The sequence below is a fragment of the Ailuropoda melanoleuca genome, chromosome 13, assembly GCF_002007445.2.
Source record: "Ailuropoda melanoleuca isolate Jingjing chromosome 13, ASM200744v2, whole genome shotgun sequence".
NCBI lineage: Eukaryota > Metazoa > Chordata > Mammalia > Carnivora > Ursidae > Ailuropoda > Ailuropoda melanoleuca.
Window position 1 is genome coordinate 42631836 of NC_048230.1, and position 19410 is coordinate 42651245.

At 60.6% G+C, this 19410-nt stretch overlaps 1 protein-coding gene across 17 annotated transcripts in view; it reads right to left on the reverse strand.

The window, feature by feature from the left end:
* Nucleotides 1-19410, reverse strand: part of RBFOX3 (RNA binding fox-1 homolog 3) — a 422918-nt gene that overhangs the window by 59955 nt on the left and 343553 nt on the right. The window lies entirely within an intron of this gene.

Genomic DNA, 19410 nt, shown 5'->3' on the forward strand with positions numbered 1-19410 from the left:
GGACACCCGACTCGGTGCAAAGGCCTGGGCACGTGAGCACAGAGTAGACACCCAGGCTCAGGCTGTAGGGATCCGAGCGGACAGGCCCTCGGGTGCTCTGGGTGGGGTCCCTGCTGTCCCGGAAGGCCAAGGCCCCAGCTGCGATGTCTGGGCAGTCCCTGGGGTGAAGGGAAGCAGCCAGAGCGCTCTCCTTCTGGCTTGTGCCCTCAGCCTGGAGCCAGGCCCCCGTCCCACCTGCCACCCCTCTGGGCAGGAGAACTCTCAGAGAACAAGGGAGACCACAGACCAGACAGGACAGAAGGAACTGAGACACACTCCTCCCTAGTCCTCTCTTTCTAAAAAACATCTCCTGGGCCAGGCCCTAAATATCCACTGGCCTCGCCGTCCAGCAGCGTAGAGCTCAGACAGGCCCTTCTGAAGATAATCTGAGGTTGTGGCGGAAGACGAGACAGCCCAGCTATCACAGGGTCACAGGGCCTGGGGCACTCAGGGGGGCTCCCTGCAGGAGGGGGCGCCACTGGGGCCTTGAAGAATGTGTAGGAGTGAGCAGAGGAAGGGTAAAGACAGGGGGGCAAGTAGAAGTTAAGTCACAGAGGCAAGATGGACAGATGTTGGTACTCCCGAGCCCAGAGGACAGGGTCAGGTTCGGGGAGGGACACCTAGGAGCCCCAAGGAGCGCCTCTGTTGCCAACAAACCCCGCAGACCTGGAAAGAGCCCGGGGAACACGGTGTGGCTCTGGCACGGACCCCAATCTCGTCTCATCTGTGCAGACCAGCCTGCTCCAGAGCCCGGTGTGACCTTGCCCCCGTGGGACGTGAGTCCTTCTGCAGCACAACACGCCTCTGGGGCACGTGGGGGTCAGAGGGCTTTCTCCCCAAAGCCTGAGGTCTGTTCCCACAGCTTCTGCTTCAGTCAGAACGCCCCCCTTGCACTCCACCGTGCTCCCCCAACCCCCCCGGCACATTCAGACAGGGTGACCAGCGGCCATGGAATCAAAACCCACGACTCCCGAGGCTGACCAGGCTGCCACCAGCACAGCGGGCCCTTCGAGGGCCAAGATGGGAAGACATTTGGGGACCAGGCAGATCAGAAAATACCTCCCAGGGGCGCCTGGGTGGCACAGCGGTTAAGCGTCTGCCTTCGGCTCAGGGCGTGATCCCGGCGTTATGAGATCGAAGCCCCACATCAGGCTCCTCTGCTGTGAGCCTGCTTCTTCCTCTCCCACTCCCCCTGCTTGTGTTCCCTCTCTCGCTGGCTGTCTCTATCTCTGTCGAATAAATAAATAAAATCTTAAAAAAAAAAAATTCTCTTTAAAAAAAAAAAAAGAAAAGAAAATACCTCCCAGCCCTCCTCCCCAGCTGCCCCTGCTAAGAAGTGGGAGTGAGGAGGAGGACAGACCTTGGCCCCACTCACGCTCCCTGTAACCTCGGGTCCCATTAGACGAGCGGCGCAATCCCAGCCTCACCTCGCGGAGCCCGGCATAATGGGGGCATTAGAAGGGAATTGAATTTGCCTTTAATTACAACGGCCCACAGATACTGCTTAATCTGTAATCGGGGAGTTAATGTGGTTTCCCCTCTTGCGAGCACACGGCTGCCTGCACACACATGGTTCTAGCCACATGCACGCCAGGGGGCAGGCTCCGCCCCTCGGGGCACTGCCACGGGCCACACTCGCCCTCCGCCTGCCCAGTGAGGCCCAGCCCCGCCACTGGCCAGGCCCACCGCACGCAGGCCATCCGTGTGGCCGTCACATGTCACACGGCTCACACATGCATGAACCGTCCTAATAGGCAGACGGGAGCATAATTTCTCCTCTGATTACATATTCAGCACTTCTGAGAAAATGAGATTTTAGTAATTCAATTGGACTGAGAAGCAGGGCTATAATAAAATGAAATTTGTAACAATCGTGCAGTTAAATTAGTTAAATGGAGAGGAAGAAGCTGTGGAAAATTGACCCCTCGATCTCCTAAGGACTAATCAGACATTTGAACTCAGTTGTGCTAACAAAGCCCTGGGGTGTTGCGGGCAGAGGCCAGGGGTCTGCAGGGGGTGGAAGGGACAGACAGACAGGCGGGCCGGCAGGCGGAGAGCTGCTGGCCAGGGAGAATGCATGTGAGCGGAGCTGGAGGAAGGCGGGGAGCAGAGAGCAGGGAGAGTGCAGATGGCGGGAATGGAAAAACCCCACAGCACACTTTCTGCATCTGGCGGTTCTCAAAGTCCAGTGTTTCCAGCACCCCCTGGGGCCACCTGGAGCGGGGAGGAAGTTGCCAAGGGGACCCAGGTGTGTGCGAGAGAGCTTGCAGGGACGTTCGGATCAAGTGCAGGCAGGGCGGGGGCTGTCCGGGGAAGAGAGAGTGACAGCTGGGGACTGACATTTTGGCGTCCCCATGACACCTCCCACCCCCACATGGAGAGGCTCCAGCTGGGGGAGAGAAAAGCAACCTTCCCCTTTGGTGCAGCCCACCGGGTGGCAGCCTCTGCCCCACCCCGCACCACCCCTGCCTGTGGCCCGGCCGGCCCCTGCTCAGAGCCGGTGCACCGCAGGGATGAGGTGTCCGGGAGCTGGCTCTGCGAAACTCGGAGTTGCACAGCCTGGCACCAAACTCTTGCCTGACGCAGCAGGCCTAGGGTCTTTCTAGGGGAAAGGGGCCGCCTGGCTCAGCCTTCTGGGACCCTGAGTGTCTGGGGTGTTAAGATGGGGTGTCAGCACCAACGCTGGGGAGACCGTGAATCAGAAACAAGAGTTCAAGTCCACCCTCTGGGTTGGGGCGTGCCTCTGGGAGGGGCGAGGTGAGGCCTGGAGGCATCCCACACACCCTCTTTCCGACTCTGAGCCAGACCCTCTGTTTTCAGGGAGCTGTCATCCAGGAGAACATCCTCTGGGAAGACCCAGCCAAGACACCAAGTCCCCAGAGCTTGAGAGCCAGAGGGCAGGACTTGAAAGAGATGAAGGTGGCCCGTCCAGCCCCGCCGTGGGGCCCAGGCCCGCCTGCACCCACACACTGGGTTCCGAGCTGCCGGGGCGGGAAGCCCCAGAAGAAGGCCCCTGATGGCCAGCATGTGCCGGCCTGCTTCCCGCCTGTCTGACGCAAAAGCCGTGCAGACAGGGTCCCCCCTTTTGTCCAGGCCCCCACCAGGGCCAGCAGATGCGGTGCCAGTCTCCCCGCATTCAGCTTCTCTGTGCCCAGGTGCTCTGGGCAGCTCCTGGCCAGATGGCGTCCAGACAAGCCTGCTGCAGCCCACCCTGCCCAGGCCTGCTTGGAGCCTTCGCCCCAGTCTGCTCCTGATGCTGAGCCCTGCAAACAGGCTGGGCTGCGGGGGAGGGGGCGGGCTTGGACCATGGGTGGGACCTGCCCCTGCCCTGAGCAGGTTTGAGAGTGTCAGCAGAAGCCCCTCCCACCTTCCCTCTGCTGGGAGGGCCCACCTTGGGGCCAGGACCCCGTGGCGGCTGGGGCTGAGGCTGAGGCAGAGGGGAATCAGTAAGGAAGCCCAGAGGTGCGGATGTCAGAATTCTTCCCCATCTGGTTCTGGGGAGGGAAAGGTCAGAAAGACGGCAGGTCCCAGGCCTTCTGGAGGGGTGGGCTTCGCTGCGATGCTCAGGTTACCCGCGGGCTGGGCAGGTCCCCCTGGGCAGGGGGTGCAGGTAGGGAGACCCTGGGGCAGGATGCTGAAGCCAGATCTAGGGGGCTGTGGGGAGACAGGATAGCTCACGACATCAGGACTCCCCAGGTGCGGCCCCAGGCCGGACACATTCCGGGGTTATCCCATCTAATACTCAAGTTCCCCCAGACGCAGCTGCCTGCCTACAGAGAGAAGCCAGAGGCTGCAGGGCTGCACTCAGGGGAAGGAGGACGAGGGTAGCCTCCGCCTGCTCTGATCCCCTCCCCTTCAGCGTGGGGGCGAGGGTCTCTGTTCCCAGCGGCGGGGAGGCACTGCAGAATAAACGCTGTGTGCCTCTGGGAATGGCCACCTTTGCCAAGGAAAGTGGCACCACTGGTGGCCTGCAGGGCGGGGGACACGGCCAAGACAGCAGGCTCTCCGGGTTGTGGACAAGGGTGGGCCTGGGTGGCCCTTCTCTGAGCCTCACCTGGCTGGGGGTTTGGAGTAGCTGGGCTGGAGGGGGGGCCGGGCACGCCCTGAGTCGTCCTGTCCCTCTTCTCCCTGCACCAGTGTCCCCCATGGGACCCAGCATCTTCTTCCTCTCCCACTCCCAGCGCCAGGAATAACTGGAGCATCACCCGCTAAGGAGAGACCGGGCCACACCCTGGTCTTCCGGGGGGGGGGGAGAGCAAAGGGCAGCGGACTGAGCACGCGGGAGGGGGCGGCAGGGGCGGCACCCCCGCCCACACCCCTGCCCTCTGGGCCGGTCCCCACTCCCAGGCTGCAGCGAGCCATTCAAATATTTATCCTTGTTTCATTTTCCAAAAGGGGAACAAAGAGAGAGCGATGGAGAGAGGAGAAAAAACTCCAAGTTTCTCATTTGAAAGTTAATTAGTCTAATTAGGTCTAATTAAGCGCCCCCAACACAATGCAGCTCGCAAATGGACTGCCGGCTCCTCATTTCCTTCGGTTCTCATTTCAGACTGAGTCAGGGAAGCCTGGAAGGGGGAGGCCACGGTGGGGTCCCCTCCCTCTCGGGGGGGCAGATGGTAGGGGGCTCACCAAAGCAGAGCCTCCGAGGCACGGATTCCTCCATAGAGGCCATGGCCCAGGTGTGATGGGAGGGACTGACACCCTGTTGCCATTGCCGTCCTAACTGCTGGCTCCTTGGGGCATCGGCCGGGATGCTGTCGGACCCTGCCCTCTGGTTTGACTTCACGCTTTGCACCAGGGTATGCCCCCTCTCCCCAGTTCTGCGGGTTCCCACAACGCAGGTGGGGTCAGATGGTTGTTACGGCTGAGTCCTGGTGTGGGGGCCTGACACATGCCTCCCTGGCGGGGAAGGAAGAGTGACCCCCAGGCCCTGGGTTTACGGAGTCCCAGGGAGGTGAATGAACGTTGCAGGGCTCTGTCCCCGGCACCCCCAGAGCTGTGATGGGGACCCATCTGGCTTTGCCTCTCCTGCCCCTGTCCCTGGCTGTCCCGTCTGACTCCTAGCAGGGCCCGGGGGCTGCCAAGCCCTGACCCCAGAAAAGACACAGGAGACCCAGCTCCACCTAGCCTTCAGGGATGGGTCCGCCATCCTGCACTGCCGAGGGCTCCCATCCCAGCACAGCCCCAGGGAGGAGGGTGCCCAGCAGGCCCACGGTGGGGACAGCACTCAGGACAGAGGCTAGGGCAGATGTCAGGGGAGCCCGCTAGGAGGGGCTGACAGCCCAGGGCTGCAGACCCAGCCAAGCGGCAGCGGAATGGCTGGAGGGGCTGATTTCTGAACCAAGATCAAAAGAATTAAGTCGGCTTAGCTCTGAGCCACAGATGAAGGGAGTCCTCGAGCCACCCAGGGAGAGCTGATCTGTGGAGGGGCGTGCTTCAGAAGGATCCTAAGCGAGGGTTCGGCTTTGGGGACAGGGACGCCGGACAGGCAGCACTGAGAGTGTGCACCCGATCGGGGGCAGCGGAGTGGAGGGAGGCCTACGCACCCTGCCTGCCAGGACTGCGTCGAAGCCAGGTGTGGTGGGAGAACCAGAACAAAGGGAAGTCCCCAAGGAGCTTCTCGGGTGAAGAAAGTTCTGGTTGTGGTTGGCCGTACAACGACACGTTATTAAAAGTCATCGCGTGGTACAACTTACAGTGGGCGAATGTCATGGCACCTAAGTTAGGCTCCAAAACGCTTCTCCAAGACAGTGAGGGGCAGATGCTGGGGGGCCTGCCCTCTGGGAGGAGCACCCTCAAAACAGTGACCAAGTGGAAACCAAGCGAGCCGAGCCTGGGGGCGCGGAGCGGGGTGCGAAGCCTGGGGGGCGCAGGGCGCTCTGCGGGCGGTGCCCCAGGGCCAGAGCCACCCCCATCTTTTTAGTCTCTCTGTGCCTCAGTTTTTCTTTTCTGTTAAATGGGCTGATCACCTTTGCCCGGGGCTGTGCCAAGGTAGGCACGAGGCTGGGGAAATCCTCCTGCACTGGCCCTCTGGTGTCTCCATCAGGGCCCCTCCAAGGTGGCGCTGATCCGGAAGGGTGTGCGTGTCCCAGCACCGCACTGTGCACGCCGGTCTGGGAGGGACGCACGGCCCGAGCCCCACTGCACAGACAAGGACACCAGGCCCCTAAGCCGGAGTCTTTGGACCTCCCACTCCATCCTGTGCTGGCAGCCTCACTCCCCACCCTAGGCCTGCAAATGGACCGGGGCAGGTCTGCCTGCAAGCCCAGAGGCAGAGTCCCCTGGTGGCCTCGGTTTCCCTTGTGCACTTGTGCCACCCCCTGCCTGGATTTCTGGCTCGAGATTCTCTCAGCCCCACCCAGGGTCCTGGCCAATCTGCAGCCAAAGCATAGCTGGAGCAGCCAGGGGGGCCTCGGGAAGTTGCCTCTCCTGGCTGTTGGATCCTCTCAGGGTCTCTTCTAGTCCCCTGCCCAGGGGCAGCACGGAGCCTGCAAGGTTCTAGCAATTTCCAAGGAGGGGGGAGGGAGAAGATGCACAGATACCAGCTCTCCTGCTGAAGAGGGTGGGAGTCCCTGGTTGGATGCAAGCCACAGCGCTGGGTGGGGGGTAGACAGCTAGGGGTCAGCACCGTATTGATGGGGGCTGGAAAAGAGCAGAGCCGCCATGAGAGACTCAGGTGTCCTGGGGCTCTGGACTCACAAGCTCCCTGTGACATCGTGCCCAAGGGGCACTCTCCACTCTGACCCCCAACTCCTGGGGTGTCCTGACACCCACTGGGTCCACTGGCAAGCAGCACAGGGTGAGGAGTGTTTGGTCAGGCCTCCCATGTACACTTTCAATTCTGAATCAGAATAAATCCCATCATCAACTTGTGAACAGCACAATTACACTGCATTTGCTCAAGCATGAGGCTAAATTGTTAATTTGCTAAATGGAAATCTTTAAGATAAACTACACATTTTGTGACCTTATTTCGGCAACTCCTGTTCCTGGATTTAACATATCTGCTGCTTTAAGGAAGCCAGCGTCCATCAGGGCTGACCCCAGCCCCAGCCTGGGACTGGCCCCTTGGGCAGCGCTCTGCCACAATCCCCCCACTGGATGCCACGGAAGGAGGCACAGATATCCCGTGGACCCAGGACGGAACAGAGCAGGACAGCAAAGAGCCAGGGTCATCGAGCCAGTGACCAGCAGGCCCAGCCTGCTTGCTCCCCTACACCCTGCTTCACTTGCCCACCACGAGCGGGCACTGGACAGGGAGGGTGGAGGCCAGGTGTGCTCAGGGAGGCCTGGCTTCCGGACAACTGAGGGCTCTGCAGGAGGCTCTGGGGACAGGGACAGAGAGGGTGGACGGGCAAGGGACAGCCCACGGCCTCCTCTGCCGGCCTATGTAGGAATGAAGGCTGCTTGCTGGATCGTCCTCCGCTTGCCCTGTCCTGGCACCCACCCGGGCCACGGTGCACACATGGGGGCCGACGAGCCAGCCTGGACAGCCACTCACTCTGCACTCTCCTCCGTCCCCAATCCTTTGCCATGCCACGGCTGATTCAGACCTGCAGCCATATGTACACAGGGGCCCCCCACCTGAAACCACCACATTAAACAAGCATGCGCTCCTGCCAGGCTGCCTGCTGCGCCCTGGACACCTCCAAAACGGCCGTCTGAGGCCGCTGCCCCACCGTAGCAAAGGGCCCGCCGCACGGCGCTGGGGCTGCGGAAGTCTGCCGGGGGTGTGGGCCCGAGGAGCTGGGCTCTGCACGAGGGCTGGAGGAGTGGCCAGCTGGCCCTCCTGGCTCAGGGGCCGCGCACGCACGTCTGCTCAGGCCCAGACACCCACGCAACAGACATCCGTTGTCTGGGCCTCATCAGAAGAAGCCAGAAGACTTCTTTCCGTGCACCCTAGGCAAGGCCAAGGCTCGGACTGAGATACCAGAGTAGCAATAAGGAGACCAAACTGGGAAAGTTAAGGGTCCCGCCCCCTGGCTGTGCAGGGGCTCCTCGTCTTCATCCCAAGCCCACGCACCCACCTACCCTGTACAGGGTGAACCCTTCCGGTGAGGCCCCCTCTAGAGGCCAGCTGAGGGTGGCTCAGGTCACACCAGCCCAGCGCCCCGAAATCCGCGGTCTCCCCGGTCTGTGAGCCCCCGAGGGCAGAGCCCACTGCCTCCTGCTGCAGCCGCACCTCCCCCCCACCCCCGCAGAGCCCAGACACGAAGGCCCCGTAGTAGGTGACTCTGTTAACGTGCAACGCCCAGAACAGCAGACTGGTGGTTGGCCAGGGGCCGGGGGCAGGTGTGGAGGAGCGGCTGCTTACTGTCTACGGGACGAGCATGTTCTGGGACTGGACGCTAGTGACAGTCACAAAACTTTGTGAGTGTACTAGACCCATGGGACTGGAGGCTTCCTAACGGTGTATTTCATGACCTGAAGGGACCACAGACAGGAGAAACGGTGGGTGGTGGAGATGAACCGAGCTTGCTCGCGTCTAGAACATTCCTGCCCCTCGAGCCTCAGAAACCCCAGGGGCTGTGAGGGAAGACCCCTTCCCTTGTCCATCACCTGTGGCCACTCAGCCACTCCCCTGCTGGCTGTGCACGTGGCCGGGCACGGAGCGGGCGCCTGGCTGGTTGGACAGGGCAGACCACTCGCTCTGCAGGGCGGCGACCAGAGGGAATGCGGGGTCTCTATCAGGGGATTTACTGAGTATCTGCCGTGTGCCAGGCACTGTTCTAGGTGCTGGGGAACCAGCAGTGAACAGAAGAGACAAAGTCCTTCCGCTTATAGAGAGGCAAGCAAATAAACCAGTAAAACACCAAATGTGTCAGATATCCGTAAATGCTATGAAAAAGTATAGCGAGGGAAGGTGAAGAGACAGAGAGGGAGCAAGGCGGAGATGTGGGAAGGCTGGCTCAGTACAGTCCAGAAAGGTCTCATGAGAGAGAGCAAAGTCTTGAAGGAAACGAGAAAGCACGGCGGGCAGGTGTCTGGGGCTGGCACTCCCATGGGAAGGCACGACAAGGACAAGGGCCAGGAGGCTGGAGCTGCGTGGCGAGGACCACGCATCCTCCCGCCTGGTAGGCAGGCACAGCCCCGGCCTGGCTCCAGGGGCCCTGGCGCGTCAGCCTGTTCCCCCCCAAGGCCCCACGCCCTCATCTGCAAGGCCTTCCCAGGTGACACACAGCTGTGCTCCACCCGCGACCCTCTCGCCCCCCCTTGGATGCGCCTGTTCCTGTCACCTTCCACCCCGGAGGCTCTCACAGGCGGCCACCTGTCACCTGGCTTCGAGCCCTGCCAGGCACATTCCTGGCCAGGTGTCTGCGGGTGTCTGGGGAGACTGGGGCGCGGGCGTGGGGCTGTCGCTTCTCTGGAACAAGGCTGTTGGCGGCCCCAGCTACCTGGCAGAGAAGTGCTGAGCACGTCTGAGGCCAGGATTCAGGAGGGCCGCCCAGGCCGCAGCCCAGCTCAGACCAGATGTCGGGTGAGAACAAGAGGTGAAGGTGTAAAGCTTCCAAAAGGGTATAGTGGACATTCATATCTGTCTGGGGTACTCTCTTCAGTCCAGCTGAACAGGCCGGAAAGGAGGCCAGGAGAGGGAGCAGGCCCCAGGGGTCCTCCACCGGGACATGGGGCCCTGCCTGGCGCCGGCAGGAGGGCTCCTGGGACAGTGGAGGAAGGCCTTTCTCCACCAGGGAGCCAGGGCCTGGGGCTCACGAGGGCCGAGTGCATAAGGCCAGGGTCAGGGCCTCCGCTGGAACAGCCCACCCGCCATGCATCAGCACCAACCTCAAGCCAGGAACCACCAATTCCACAGGGACCCTCTTCTCCATGGCCCACGGGCACAATCTTCCTTATTCAGCCCATCATACCCCCCATCCCCACTGCCTGGCCCTGGGTCAGGCCCCACTCTTTCTCGTTCCGGCCTGCAGTCTCCTTTCCCATCCCAGACTAACCTTCCTTAGTTACCCATAGACCTGATCACATCACCACCCTGCTCAAGGCTTTCCATACTTCCCTACTGCCTATGGAGAAAAGTCCAAACTTCTCAGCCAAGACCCCAACACACTCCTACCGTCACCCTCCCCCTTATTGCCCAGGTGCCAGGCCGTCCAGGAAGCTGCCCTAAACCTGCTCCGTGTCTCTCCCGTACACACTACTGCCTCCCTTTGGGTTGGTCTGGATTCACCACGGACGCCCACGGCAGAGCCCAGCTGCTCTGAGCCGCCTCTGCCGATGCCCCGCTGGAACCTTGCAGACTGGCACTGCCCACGGCAGCAGCCACCGGCCACATGTGGCTGCCAAGCATCTGAAATGTGGCTGGTCTGATGTGCAATGGGCCACGAGTGAAAAATATGGAGTGGATCTCAAAGATTCGTCGTGAAAAAAGATGCCGGATACCTGGTCACGTTTAGATTGCTGAGATGTTGCAGTGAACGTATTCTGGGCTGGGTGAAATGAAAGAGATCATTAAAATGAATTTCATCTGTTTCTTGGCACTTTGGTAAATGGAGCTTCTAGAACACTCAGCCCCCCATGTGGCCGCCATTATACTTCCATGGATGGCACTGTTCCGGGTCAGAGGTTGGCAAAATTTTCCTGTAAAGCTGCAAACTTTTTCAGCAAATATTTTGAGCTTTGCGGGCCATATGGTCTGTGCTGTCACCGTGGAACGCGGCCGCTGCATGTTCACCGCAGACGGCGTGTAAAAAAGGCGCGTGGCTGTGTGCCAACAAAACTTTCTTATAAAAACAGACAGTGGGATGGATCTGGCCCAATGGTCTCTGCTGTAGATCGCCGGTTTCCAGACTTCTGAAGAGGACTACTTAGTAAAGTGTATTTTTTAAAAAGGGAGAATGGGGGAGATTTATTCTAATTGCTAACATTTTATTTTACCAAATAACGACATCCAAAAAAAAAAAAAAAGAACAGCAGGTATCATCGTAACTGAACTCAAATGGGCATTTTATGCACAAAAACAGATTTATGCTTATGGAAAACATTCCTCCATTCAGAGTCTTAGCTTTCTGACTCTGCCACGGGCAGGTGGAGACTTTGTCAGGGACGCAGACCGGATACAGGCTGGTGTTGGCACAGTCTGGAGGATGTGATGGGGCTCAGACCTGCAGTCACAGGAGGGATCACAGGGCCACCCCGTCCACGCTGCCTGAAAGATACGGAGTTCCAGAGCAGTGCGACTCCCCTAGACCCTCCGTTCCATGCTGATTCTGATGGAAGTGGGTCTGCATTTCTAGCTGGCTGCCTGGGCTGCTGGTCCAAAGACCAGACTTGGAGTAGCGAGACCTACTGAGCTCTATGTTATCCGACGGAACTTTCTGCAATGATGGAAATGTCCTAGCTCTGCCCAGCAGGGTAACCACCACCCGCATGGGCAGAGCCTTAGACGTGTGGCTGGTCCGAACAGGTATGTGCCCACGCGTACCAGACTTCAAAGACTCAGTACAGAAACAAAACTGCAAACCATCTCGCTAGGAACTTACACCGATCCCATGCTGGGGTATATCTGGGACATACTGGGTCAAGTACGACACAATACTGAAACTCCCCTCCTCCTGCTTCTTTTCACTTCTTCCAAGTGGCTACTAGAAAACGTCAGCTTTCCTACGGGCTGGCACTACATTTGTACTGGAGAGCATCGCTCTGGAGCCTCTGAGACAGTGCATCAGCCAGCTTCTGTTGAATTCCTCTGGTGACAGGGAACTTACCACCTCCTATAACAACCAATGCTAAAGTTGGGAGATTATAGTTGGAATTGCCCTTCGCGGTTTCCTTTAAAGCCACCTCCCCTTTCCACTCTCTGGTCCTGTCCAGGCACAGAGGGTCTGTTCTCCCTGATGTGCCCAGCTCCTGGCCTTCAAAAATGGTCAGACTCTCCAGATCCTGGCTGAGTGGGGGAGGCCTTCAGCTGACCCACCCGTTCAGCTGCTCACAGACACGCCTTCTTGGCTGATAAGGGAGCGAATCTCTGTGCACAGGCTCCCCGTCTCCAGCCCCACGTCCAGGTTTGGGCAGCCCTGACTGGTCCCTCCCATGAGGAGCTGACGCCCAGGAGGAGGACGGCAGCTTGGGCAACGCTGCGACCAAAACTCGACCCTTCCTGATTTTTAATCCGGGCTTCACCCCTGCGCCTCCCCGCGCAGCTGGAGATGTCAGTGAGTTCCCCCTTCGCTCCCCTGCTCCTGGGACGGTTTCTGCGTGCGTCATCATGGGATGTCCCCTCCCCACACCCTTACTGAGCTCGGCACTCACCACGTGCAGCCGCTGAACCAGAGGGAGGGCCGTGGTATCAGTGACGTCTCTGTGACCCCGAGCCCAGAATCACCGTCAGGGTGCCCCACCAGCTCACGGGCCCGAGACCTTTATGTCTCTTGCTTGTTTCCTTGGTCCACTAACCTGCTTGGTCAGATCCCTTCTGAATTCCCAATCTGCTCATCTCCAGCAAGAGAACAGGGGAAGGAGCAACGTGCTGGAATGGGTGAACAGGGCCCCTCCCCAGGCCAGGAGGCCCCGAGCGGAGGTGGAGGCACGAGGGGCTCCCCCACCCCAGAACATCCCCGAACACTGGGTGCTAGGTTTCCAGGGGGCTGGGGCCATGTCTTCGAGGTCATGGTGGCTTTCCTCTGCCTTCTCAACACACGTGTGCATGCACACACACACACACACACACACACACACACGAGCCCGCACGGCACTGCAGTCCCACTGACACTCCCGTGCCCGACACATGGAAGCTGCCTACTCGGGTGCCTGGGATGTGGACACCACGTCTGAATTGGTGACGGGACAGGCGTGGGCTGGGGGGAGCATGCAGGAGCCCCTGCAGCCCCCAAAGCGCTCTGGAGGGAAAACATGGGCTGGCTCCCTCTCTGACCCCGTGGGGGGCTCCGCAAACACCCTCATGGCCACGGCGGGAAGAGATGCGCTCACCGCTCCTGGAACTAATTCACTGTGATTGAGTTGAGCCTATGGCCCCAGGAGGCACAGGACCCCGGCAACCTGGGGCTTACCACAGTGCCCGGTACAAACAGCCCTTCCATGAATAATTCATGGACGCTCTGGGGACACTGACCTCCCCCTCCTCTGTCAACTCTCTGAGCGGCTCAGAGACCCGAGACGTACAAAGAGTTTGGCGACCCCTTGGAGCTCCTGGCCTGAAGGAGGCCAGGACTTGCTTCCACGGCCTCTCGGGGCTGCCGCAGGTGGGCCGGGCCCAGCTGGCACCAGAGCCTCCTCAAGGCTCCCATGAGCAGGGCCTGCGGCAGCCCAAGCTGACCAGCCCAAGCCTCCAGCTGCCGCCCCAGCCCCAGCAGGTCTCCTTCCAGAACTGGGCTGGCTCTCCCCAGGGGCCCAGACACCATGGACCTGCTGCACCGGCGGCACGCAAGTCTGGGCACACAGTCCTGCTCCAGGCTGAGCAGCCCCCGACGGAACCACGTAACCATCTGTCCATGGGTTGGCAGGCCGTGGAGGGGCTGCAGGGGGTTGCATGGGCAGGCCAGAGTTCAGGGGAGGAGGAGGGCTGGAATCCCCTAGGAGAAAGAGAGGGTGAAGGGAAGAAGCAGAGGGAAAATGAATACGGGAAAGGAGAGAAAGTAGGCCAGGAGGGAGGAAGGCAGAGAGGCTTAGAAGCATGGAAAATTCTGGATGTGAGAACAGACATGAGGGCGGAAGACAAAGGCTGGAGACCAGTCAGGAAGCACAGAGAGAGACGCTAGGAGGAAAGAGGCCAAGAGCAGCAGGGGACAGCCATGGGCAGCCTCACCAGGACCCCAGAGGTCTGGGGTGGCTAGCCAGCCCTGCCTCGGGGAGTAAGGGAGACCCTTCTGCAGCTGGTGCTTCTCACGGCCTGGGTTAGAATCCACCCCTGGCACCCCCCGAGGGTCCCTTGGTCCCATACCGCCAAGAGCTTTGGGCCCAGCCCACAAGACCACTGCCTTTGGCTCCAGGCCTGAGTTAGGTGGCAGGGGTCGCGGACACCACCCCAGAGCTGGCCTGAGGGCTGCTGGCTCCCGCTCTCTCCCTGGAAGCCCACATTCTACTCCGAGCCACTGTCAGGCAGCTGTCCCCAGGACCAGACAGGAGACTGAGAACACTTGTACTGGGACCTCCGCCTCACCTCCTCCAAGGATGACAGCCACGTGTGAGCCCTGAGCTGTGTGGCCCCGCATTGGTCGGCCGGTGCGGTGGGCACAGGCTTGGGGCCGTGCTGGGGGAAGGGACAGGCCGCAGGCAGAGTCTGCCCTGCTGCAGTGTCCTTCCCTGCCCTCCGCTGACCTCCCCACATGCCAACCGCTGGCGGCCGAGCCCCACATACCACCGTGCCTGCTTCTCCGGCCCTGCCGGCCAGATGGCGGGGGGAACCCACACAGGGGTCCTCCCGTGGGGGGGTCAGGACGCGGCTTCTCTGTACTCAGGAAGCACCCAGAGCCTCAGTACAGGTGGCTTCCCTTCTCAGACTCACTGGGGGTCACTGGAGGCAGGGAAGATAATGGCCAAGCCAACCCTTCACTTGTGATTCCTGGAAACGGGCATGTCACTCGAACCACAGTCGTAAACCGTAACTATGGGAAACAGACCCAGGCCTCCTTAATGGAATTGGAAAACCCTACAAACGCTGTCCTGAGAAGAGTCAGCCACTCCCGACCCACTTCAAGGACATGACTGACCCGGCCACTCCCAGCCCCTCCAGGCTCCGAGACACACAGGTCTGTCCATATTATGACGCACTGGCCCAGGCTCGGAAGATGCCTCCTGGGGCAGCTGGCGGTCCCAGGCCCTCTGCACAGACTTCACTTCCTGCTCAGCTGGGTCTGAACATGGAGCATCCTGCCAATCGCCACGGAGCGGCCTTCGACCTGGGGCCCAGGCTGGGTCTCCCTCCGGCCATCACTCCTTGCCCTGCCCATCTCCCGGCCGGCACACCAAGCTCCCTGTTCACGCGCGTCAGGGAAACCCACTCACCCCGCAGGACGAGATTCAACAGAGCAGGCCACTTCCACTCTCCCCAACCCAAAAGAAACCTCCAGAACGCCGCTGGCTATAAAATCCACAGGCAAGATGAGAGCTCATGCCCCACAAAGGCTCCAGTCGAGACCCTGCTGCTTTGCACGTGGCTGGGAGGCGGGCGAGGGCAGAACCTCCTGGGGCCCCGAGACCCGCCAGCACGACACACACCTGAGCCTTGATCCTGGGGTGCGGGCCGGGCTCTGCTTGTCGGTGGCTTTATGAGTCGGCGCATCACCTAACCTCTATGGGCCTCAGTTTCCTTAACCGTGAATGTGCATGCATACTCAGCAAATTCTGCAGCAAACGTGAGCCGCCAGAGAGCAAACCGGGTAGGAACCCACAGAAATAACTGCAGCAACCGACGACACCAACGGCCCAGACTTAATAGCACGTCCGTCCAAAGATGCAAACAAGCTTCCGTTCTGTGCCTGGCCGTCCCGCTGGCCGGGGTGTACCCGCAGGCACGTGATGTCACCAGGAGCAAGCGTGTCTCAGGCGGGGTTCCTGGAGTCACACCAAGGTGACGGGTCAACAGCCCAGGGAACAGACAAGAGCCCAGGCGTACTCAGACGGCCTGAGAGGCTGTGGCACCTTTGCTATGGTGCTTAATCCCACTAAAACTTCCTGCCATTAGCAGTGTTGGTACCCCCCAAAAAACGATTATTAGTAATAGAAGAGGTTCCTAATGAATCTCAAATAGACCCTAGAATTCCCTGCCTCCCCAGAAGCCTTTGGGTTCCACAGTCCGCTTCCTGCTGTCAGCAACTCCAAGAAACCACTGGGCTCACGCTGGCATCTGGGTGGAGACTCACATCCTCCATGGAAACTTCCGGTGGTCCCCAGTGTTTTTGAGGGCAAGCAAGGCTATCTGTGATTGCATCTCGATTAAGAGCAGAAGGAAGAGATCAATTGTGCTCAGAACACAGCCCTCAGGAAGGTCCCAGCGCTCAGTCTCCAGGGCCCGCTCTCCCTCCAACCAGCCAGCCAGCCTCCGGCCAGCCCTGGCCCTCCCCTCCATCACCAGACACTCCTTCTTACAAAACTTAACGCCCTTGTATCTCTCCCCCAGAGTGATTTCCCGGCTTTGCGATCGGATGTGGTGATAAGATTCCTCTACAGGACACTGCAGCTTAACAGCCAGTCGTAACTGCTACCAGATCCCATTTTGTGGCACCGGGGTTTTCCCTGCTGGTCCCTACAACTGTCTTCTCCTGGGGCCCAGACAAGGGCCTCACAGGGAGGCTTGCTGATCTTCCAGATTTCCAGACGAGCTCTTTCTTGCTCTGAAAGGTAACCAGTATCGACCTCACCCCTTGCTGGGCTGGCCGTAATGCACCACGGTCGACAGTCTTCCTGTGTCCCACCCCAGGATCCCTAGGAGAGGCCAGATGTGGGGGCACCAGAGCTCTGGGCTGCCCTGTGGGGCACCAAGGTGCTCACAGGGAGCCCTACATGGGCTCAAGCGGTGGGCTGGGCAGGTGGGGAAAGTGAGGTTGCCTGGGGCCCCTCGGGTAAGCTCTCAAAATGCCAGAAACCAAACCGCAGCTGATGTCTCCTGGTGTCGGGTGACCTGAAGCTGCCCAGCGGACAGCTGGGACTCTGACCAATATGAGTGCCGCTCAGACGCTGCGAGGACGGACGCCTGACGACGAGCATCTCTGGTGAATTAGAGCTGCTGGGTCTCGGAGGGCACACAGCCCGGTGTCCGCACACGTGGGGTCCAGCCCATGCAGCAGGAAAAGGCTCCGTGCTCTGCAGCTGCGTTCACAGAGCTGGCATTCTGTTGGTTGGGGTTTTACCTTCTAATTTCAAGTTTGAAAGACTGTATGTTCCAACGCTCGCCTGTTTAAATGCTGCATCTCAATGTGCCGCAAACCACGTCTCTTGTCTTGCTTGATTTCCCGTATTCGCTCCCGCTCCTGCGCTCGGGCGTGCTGCTGAGACTGAACAGACAGCACCGCGGCTCACTCGTGCAGACCTGAGACTCCTCGGAGGGGCTGCGGGGAAGGCGAGCTCTGATCCTGGATAACTGACCGGGGGCCGCCCGGGGCCCCCTCCTCACGTGGCCTCCACTTCCAGGGGACACAGGAGGCTCTGTCTCACTCCAGAGATGGTTGGGGACAAGCAGGGTCTCCAACGACCCGTCATTATTTGTTTCGTACTGACCCTGGATCACCAGAGCTGCATGTGCTCCTAGAAGCACGTGTCCCTACGGACAGCCAGGAAATGGCTGCGTCCAAGATCTTTCCTGGCCCTCGGGGACACACGGCCACCCGCTGTGGACCGCTTTGTAGGAAACAGGGTACGTCGGAGCCTGGCCCAATGGGCACGCTCTGGTTTTCCCAGAGACGATTCTGCCCGTGGCTGACACCCACCCGGCATGGCTATGGCTCATCGGCACCTTCTTGCCTTACCGCTGCCCCTACAGAAAGCTCCAAACACCACCAGTTGGGGATGCGTTCACCCAGCCCTGGCAGGATCGGCGTGCCTTCCTCACGGGTCGCGTGGGTACATTCACCCCAACTACCAGCACAGGTCTGACGCCATCAAGGCCGTGCCAACATCCGGCGGTTGTCAGACTTGCCATACTTCATCTTAACTCAACCCCCGTTCAGCCTGAGAGGACGGGACGCTTTCATCCTCCTTCTCAGGGTTAGACCCTGAGGTTCAGAGAGGTGAACTGACTTGCCTAACACAGCCAGTAAGCCATGGATTAATTTCCAATCCCACTGTCCGCCTGGAGCTGGGGTCTCCCAGGGTCTGGCAGCCCCGGGGCATTCCTATGTGTGGCCATGGGGGGTGGGGCAGATGCTCTCTACGTGAGTGGTCTGCTCAGTGCCTTCACCCTGAGCTTCAGAAATGCAGATTCCTGGGCCCCACCCCAGAGGTCCCCAAGTGATTGTTGCACTCATGGAAATTCGGGATGCTCTGGAAGGCTGACCTCCCACGTCCACCCTGACCATCTGCAACTCAAATGGCGATGGGGAATTTGGGGAGTCAGCCACGGCTTGGGCTTGGATACCTGCCTGCCTGGGGGCACGGGGCCTCCTCAGCAGCTCTTGTTGCCACTGAGCTGTGCCCAGGGGTGCCCAGATGTCACAGGTGGTCCTGGGAGGGTGGGAGCAAGGGCCAAGGTCTGGGATCACAGGCCACTTTGGCGGCTCTTTGCGTCTCACCATCGGGCAGTCCCCCTTGCCCTCCTCTGCAGCTGCTGACCTGTTCGGCAACACCCGCTGTGCGGATCCTTGGTAGGGGCTGACCTGAGTGCCCAGCAGCCCAGGGACTGGCTGACCCAGCTCGGCTCTGAGGGCCCCATCCGTGCCTGAGCTGTCCACAGCTCCTCCTGAGATACCTGCAATGGCCCCTTCTTTCTCGGCTCCCTGGAGAGCCCAAGGGGCACAAAAAGAAAAGAACCCACCATCCAAAGGCCCAGCCCCACCTGGAGCCTGTCATCATCTCCAAGAAACACGCTTTCAGATGCCTACGTGGGAGAGGTGGTAGAGATACGTGTTCACTTAGACCCCCAGGCCTGGCCTGACCCTGACCATCAGCTGTGCGTGATCCCCTCTACCTTCTGCCTCCCACCTCCACACCCAGCCCCAGGTGCAGATCCAGTCCTAAGGGAGCCCTCCCGCTGGGGTGTGCAGGCCCCGGGACAGTCAGCCTGAAGATCTCCAGGCCTCATGGTCTTCCCCCTTCGAGCCCCAGGCCTCTCCAAGCAAGCAGCTGCCCCCACCCCTGCAGGCCCAGGCAGAGGTTCGGGGTGCTAAAGATAAAGGAGGCAGCCCCAGAGTGCTGGGAGGGAGGAGGCGCCCTGAGGTGTGGGCGGCGAGGGGGGGCGGTGAGGGAGGGTACTGCAGCCCCCAGCAGGCTCTGGCTGGGCTGGCACTGGGAACCGCAGCCCCGAGAGAGACCAAGGGGCTTGGGGGAGGCGAGGAAGTCCCCCCTCCACCCCCAGTGCAGGCCTGGGACCGCACTGATTCCGCATTGGGTGGGATCGCAGGACCCCCGCCCTGCACACCACAGCAGGCAGGCAGGCAGGCAGGCAGGCGGCAGCTGAGGCTCTGCGCGCACCTCCCGTGGAGCGTCCTGGGCATTTGGGGGCTCAGAGTCGCTTGGCTTTCTGCCCCCCTCACCAGCCCGAGCTTCCTGCGCAGCCCAGCAGATCGCAAAAGTCGGGCCCCAGCCCCCTCCCCGGGCCGGAGCTCCGGGGCCTCCCTCGCCAGCCCCACCGAGCGGGTGGCCCGTCTCCCCCAAGGCCCCGCGCGCGGTCCCCGCTGCAGCAGAGCTCGGCGCCCCCGCCGCCGCCGCCTCCGCGCGGCCCCCCGGCTTTCCCGACGCGGCCGGGGA